This window comes from Adiantum capillus-veneris, chromosome 1 (genome assembly GCF_014529385.1).
Source record: "Adiantum capillus-veneris isolate H3 chromosome 1, ASM1452938v2, whole genome shotgun sequence".
NCBI classification, from domain to species: domain Eukaryota; kingdom Viridiplantae; phylum Streptophyta; class Polypodiopsida; order Polypodiales; family Pteridaceae; genus Adiantum; species Adiantum capillus-veneris.
The window spans coordinates 178,554,968-178,561,250 of NC_140931.1; the positions used below are offsets into that span (position 1 = coordinate 178,554,968).

The 6,283-nt window shown below is 42.7% G+C and overlaps 1 pseudogene across 1 annotated transcript; it reads left to right on the forward strand.

The window, feature by feature from the left end:
- Positions 1-1,642: 1,642 nt before the first annotated feature.
- On the forward strand, positions 1,643-6,033 carry LOC147466078 (uncharacterized; annotated as a pseudogene). Its single transcript, XR_015189650.1, has 4 exons — positions 1,643-1,806; positions 2,272-2,359; positions 3,966-4,089; positions 4,202-6,033. The product of XR_015189650.1 is annotated as an uncharacterized LOC147466078 (transcript).
- The last annotated feature ends 250 nt before the right edge of the window (positions 6,034-6,283 follow it).

Genomic DNA, 6,283 nt, shown 5'->3' on the forward strand with positions numbered 1-6,283 from the left:
TTTAGCATTCAACACTTTAGTCACTAAGAGCAGTTCCCATGGCCTAGGACTTTTAGAGTAAAAATTTGGAACTTTAGCCTTTGGAAGTCTTTAATGGAGTTAAACCTAAGGGTCTTTTAAATTCCACTGGTGCACTCTTCTCTTTAGCAAGCCATCCCCATCTGGATCCCTATTTCCCCTCCTTTGGATGCCCTGTTGAGACTGGTCTGGCAGCCTTTCCAATATCTAGCCCTTGCTCCCCTTGGTATTCCCCCATATTAAATGATCGGTTTAATATGAGAAAATCATTTGGAAAAATAGATATTAGGTTTTAATGACATGAGACAAGGCAAATTGTGCAGGAATGTGAAACCAAGCAAGATTCTCCTTTTACTTTTACAAGCTGCTGGAAGAAGTGCAATATGCACAGATCGAGATTTGCTTCCAATTTAAGAATCTCGTCCTCACCATTTGCACGAGCCGATTCATTTGTCATGTGCAAACTACTCAAATAAGATGTAAGCTAACCTTCCGAATTACACAGAGAATGTGTGTGTGTGTGTGTAGAGAGAGAGAGAGAGAGAGAGAGAGAGAGAGAATTATCGTCCCCGCAGAGGTCAGATATGACCTATGGGACCAAAAAACAACACATTAGAAAAGGTTCCTTCTAAGTGAAGGGGTTGTCAGATACATCTCAATTAAGGACCGAGGGTCCAGTGAGGGTTGAACAAAAGAGAAAATAGGATAAACAAAACCTAAAAACCTAAGGGGGGGTAGGTGAGAGGGAAGCCATTTTGGGGGTTTGAAACTCCTACATGATGGCTTTACCTCCTCGATAAACTGCCCATTTTCTTGTGGTGCACGCTTCTCACACTCTTTGTAGTTCTACCTTCTTTTGTTTGAGTTGGGTTGGTGTGAGGTCTTCTGCAAACCAGATTTTAGTGTCCCCTTGAGAAGTCTTGATTGCTCAAGAAGTTTGATTCGGTCCGCCTTTGTCTTGAAAGTGAGCATCGCATGGTTGGTGCGATGTTCGTATGCGAGGGAGGTGATTGTTGATGGATCCCATTGTATCATGTGAGTTGTTGTTTGGTTGCGGCTAAAGGACTCGTGGAACTTACGGTCTCCCTTCTCTTTCCAGTCACTTGGGAGCCCGCTAATGCAAACATTGAAGGCAATATCTTCTTGTCGTTGTCGTTCGCATAGCATGAATGCCACACGGTCTTCAACCTTGTGAAGGATGACTTCTTGCACTTGATTTTTGACCGCCTGTGTGAGGGCGGTCTTTACTTCTTCCTTTGTTTTGTTGAGCTTGGTTTCCATCTGTTCTATATTCTCCTTATTGCGGTTCTCCACTGTGGTAAGCCTGGTTTTGATGGCGACGATCTTGCCTTTGTTTTAGCTCGTCATTCTCCTTGCGAAGTCTTTCGATTTCATTTTGGAGGCTGATGGTGCTGTCCGTTCTGGGGGGTGTTGCAATGATCCCGGCAAAGGTGGGCTTGCTTCGGGATGAGGCCTGAGTGGCCATGGTTACTACTCGAGGATTGTACCCAAAGTTGTGTGTGTGTGTGTGTGTGAGAGAGAGAGAGAGAGAGAGAGAGAGAGAGGGAGAGACTAAGCTAGAGAGAGAGTCCAAAATTGAGACGGGGAGAGAGGAGCACTAAATAAGAGAGAGAGAGAGAGAGAGAGAGAGAGAGAAACAACTATTAACTTGTAACGTGATGCATTAAGCGATAAAACCCTCCTCCCAAACGCTAAACAAACTGCTTCATCTGTGGCAGTCGGTTGCTTTATCTCCACGAAAACAAAACAGCTGCTTCATCTGCGAAGGTCAGCCTCTCCTCCTTTCTGCTTTCTTGCGCAGTCTTTCTTTGTGTATTTCTCTGTTCAAGTATCGTAGAATCGGGTCTGCAGATATTAGTTGGGTTATCTTATTTTCTTATCTCCATCATCTGTACATTTGTGCACATTTTTTATGTACGGTCAGGAATGATGCATCATACATGCACAAGTAATGGACACATGGGTGTTTGAATTAGCATAATGTATATGCTTTTGGCTTGGTCATGCAGACGTTTAGGGCTCTTCTCACATCTAGCACACATTCTTGCTTCTTTCGTTAAGAATGAAGCGAGTGAATTCTTGCCTGGTATGCCTTTGTACAGGTTGTGGTTGATCTAGCCTGACAAGGGAATCACAATAGAATAGGCCATTGTATCCTCTAAGTATGTGTGTGACATTTTAATAGTCTGGGCTGGGATGGCTTGACAGATGAGATGTTCATTAAGTATGCAGATGAGCTTAAAGGGCCGTTGGATGCAAATTTGTCAAGAGGTTTGGAATACGGGTTGCACGCCGGATACCTGAAAGATTGAAACTATTCGTAGGTGCCATCTTTGTGTGAAATGGAGGCCTATTTCCCTTATGGGATCTATTTGTAAGGTTTTCATAAAGGTTTTGTGCAACAATTTCTCCTGAATCTTGTACATCCTGCGCGATATGGTTTTATTAAGGGAAGCAACATATTGCATAACATTAAGTTACTTAATGTGCAAATTGCAATTGATCATGCCAAAGCAACTATGATCATGTTAGTGGGCCATTTCTTTCGCAACTCTTGCATGCTGTTTTTTGAAGATTCTTCCTGTGGAGGCTTGTAGATGCTTTTGGTTTTCTTAAGTACCCACATGACCATATTCTGAGACAAACCAATTGGACTAACAGTCTAACTCGATCGTTGCGTCAGGGATGCCTCGTACTCTAGTTTTATTTTCTATTGTCGCACTCTTTGTTGGATAAGCTTGCACGGGATGGAGAGCTTTTGGGTCTTCGACTTGTGATTGGTAATCAGTTGGTGGGCTAGGCTCTTACAGACGATTCTTTCATGCTCAAGGCCAAGAAGTCTAATTGGATAGGGCAATGGCAGCCTGGGCAGCTTCAGGACTGTGTATCAATGCATAGAAAGAAATCTGTCCTTTTAAGTTGTATGGAGGTTGGCTGGGCTTGGAGTTCACTTATGGGTATATTTACTCATCACTTGGTTTACCCTATTGCATTGGATGTGTATCCATGAGAGCTTTTGGATTGGATTTCCCGCCCTGTGTAGGACAAGTTTGTTTATTAGCACTCGCAAGGATAGCCACTTCGCGTTTGTCTCTTGCTTTGCTTATAAATGTGGGCAAGCACGGGTGTCTTGCCACAACAACGGGTGCAGCAGTGTTGTATCTTGATGCTTGTGCTGATGGACATTATTCCAAGATATGTGTACACAGCATTAACCTTGGGTCATCTCATTGAGGTAGTGGGGATTACGCATGGAAACACTTCAACAGATGCGTCTTGGTGGGGTATTGTTAATGGTTCTCAGTCTATTTGAGTTCCGTCATCGGCCTTGCATCTTGCTATATCGTTGCAGGAGGTTCTCTCTCATAATCAATGTTTTATTTTTAGAAAGTCTTCAAACCAAAAGCAAAGATGTGGGAGGTGGCACCTGTTACATTTTTTAGGTTGAAAATTCTTCCAACTTTTGAGCTTTTCTTTCAAAGTCTTTCAAGCCAGAATTATGCCATTTTCTGATGGTTGTATACTTATCAGTTGTGTCGCAGATGGCCAGGTTTTTTTTTGAGAACTTTTGTCTTATTTGTCTGAGGTGAACCAAATATTGATTATTCAGTTGAAGTGCTTATTCAAGTGGAACTTTGAAAGTTTGATCCGATGAGAATGGTAAAAAAAGCAGGAGTCAATTCCAACATTTTTTCTTGTCTGTCAAGACTGTCACCATGGATTTGATTGTTTTGTGGTTGAGAATGCTTTGCAGCCTATTGAAGTTCTGTAGCTATGTAGTAAGGACTGAAAGATATTGTGTGTAATTTTTCTATCATGATTGGAATGAATTTTCCATCTAGGAAAAGCTAATTTTCAAGTCATTACTGGTTTCTGGGAGAATTTGACCTGTTACTAAATAGGGTTTTGTTGAACACTGACTGCAGGTCATGGAGGGCAGTTCTTCAGCAGTGAAGAGAGTGTTAAAGAATTCCTTTCGAATGGTTCCTGTTCCCGGGGACCTGGAAAATCTCTCTGAGGAGGATGTTAAGCGCATGAAGAAACGGCAGCGTATGTATATACTCTTCATTTTCCTGATTTGTCTACTCAGAAGGCTCGGGTTGTAGTGTTTTTTTTGTGTGATTTTCTTCTGATTTTTTTTCTGATTTGGTTTTCTGTGCAGTCCAGGAAATACTTAAAAGGCTTGGTCTGCGGAGGACTGGGAATGTTGCAGATCTGCAAGACTGAGTGCTGAATCACAACAAAAGCGGGGGGCTTAGAGTGCAGAAAGTGAACACAGATGTGAATGTTTCTCGGAGCAAGATTGGGAAGATTCTGCTGGAACTTCTGCCTTAATGGGCAAGGTAGAGAGCAGAGAAGCAGAGAAGGGGGATGATGCCATTGATGATCAGGTGGATGCTGGAGATGTCAAGACAATGAAATATTCTGATGCAACTTCTACTGTTGAGGGATCTAGAAGCAAGAAGAGGAAGAAGTGGAGAATAACGGATCCAGTACAGATTGCTCCCAACTTCTACCACAGGGATTTGTTTGTTGCCAACTTTCCCTTGGTGAAGGTGGTTGATGTTCCTGAGGGATGCAGGTTTCCGGTCCCTGACAAATTTGAAGGGAATGTACTGGATGCAAAGGAAACTGTGCATGCCAGAAAGAGATGGATTCGTAGATTTCTGGACGTAGAGCAAACATACTGCAAGGCTGAAAGTGAGCGGCAGGCTTTTCCAGTACACTTTGCTTTCATGGAAAGTGTGAAGCAGTTCACAAAACCTTCAAGGAAACAAGTAGCAATGCACAATTATATCTGTGTCAATTTAAAGCGGAAGTGGTCTTATGATGAGATGAAGGGAGGGGGAAAGAGAAGGAAGTTGGATGATCAGAATGAAGAGAATGTAGGATTTTGCATCGTGCCAGATACTGAAGAGGTACAGGGACCATTTGGGGCTAATCGTTTAGATGGAGACAATGATGGAATAGAAATTCTAGCTGAGGTAGATGTTGAGCTTACTGGTAACTTACAGAGCATGTCGATGCTGCAACCAGATTTGCAGATGGAGTCATCCATATTGATGATGAGAGACCACTACAGCGTGCTGCCCCTAATTCCAGGACCATCTTCAACTTGACAGGGTCGCCTGCGTGCTAGAGCATAAGTTTGTAAATGACAAGCATAAGTGGAATGCTCGATTTCAAGGCGGGTTTTATGCAGCCAAACATTGCCTGGCAAATATAGAGAAGGGTCATGGAGTGCCAGTCTATGTTCTCATTATGACGGCATCTACGTGGTCTTATGGAATTCTTGTTCCTGAAGGTTATGTGCATGTTCGAGATGGGAAAATTGATCTAAAATCTATACCCCGTTTTCATCTGCATTAGGAAATTACTGGTGTGGCAGAAACAAGTTTGGAAGACCTGCAGGCAAAGCTCCAAGAGGGTACTGAATTTTACAGGAAAAATTATCTAGATAATCCACTTGCAATGTATGCGGATGGTCCTATGCTTGTTGGGACTTTCTATTTGAGCTCTCAGTGGTTTGACTTGCCGAAAGCCCACACTCATAATGGCAAAGTGCCAGGGATTGTTTGATGGGCTGATGAGAGTGGTTTTGGGTGACTCTGTGCTAGACATGACGGCTGCAGATTACGAGCAGCGGTGGCAGCTTAGAGAGCAATGGTTGGAGGAAGAGGTTGAAGAGTGGTATAGTCTAGAGGATGAGACTGATTGAGGCAAATGCTGTCTTAGTTCTAGTTTTACTGCCCACATATGATGTGTGTGTGAGAGATTCTCTCTCTCGTACCTCAGTTTTGAATCTTGTACATCCTGCACGATATGGTTTTATTAAGGGAAGCAACATACTGCATAACATTAAGTTACTTAATGTGCAAATTGCAATTGATCATAGTTGCTTAAGGGAAGCAACATACTGCATAACATTAAGTTACTTAATGTGCAAATTGCAATTGATCATGCCAAAGCAACTATGATCATGTTAGTGGGCCATTTCTTTCGCAACTCTTGCATGTTGTTTTTTGAAGATTCTTCCTGTGGAGGCTTGTAGATGCTTTTGGTTTTCTTAACTACCCACATGACCATATTCTGAGACAAGCCAATTGGACTAACAGTCTAACTCGATCGTTGCGTCAGGGTTGCCTCGTACTCTAGTTTTATTTGCTATTGTCGCACTCTTTGTTGGATAAGCTTGCACGGGATGGAGAGCTTTTGGGTCTTCGACTTCTGACTGGTAATCAGT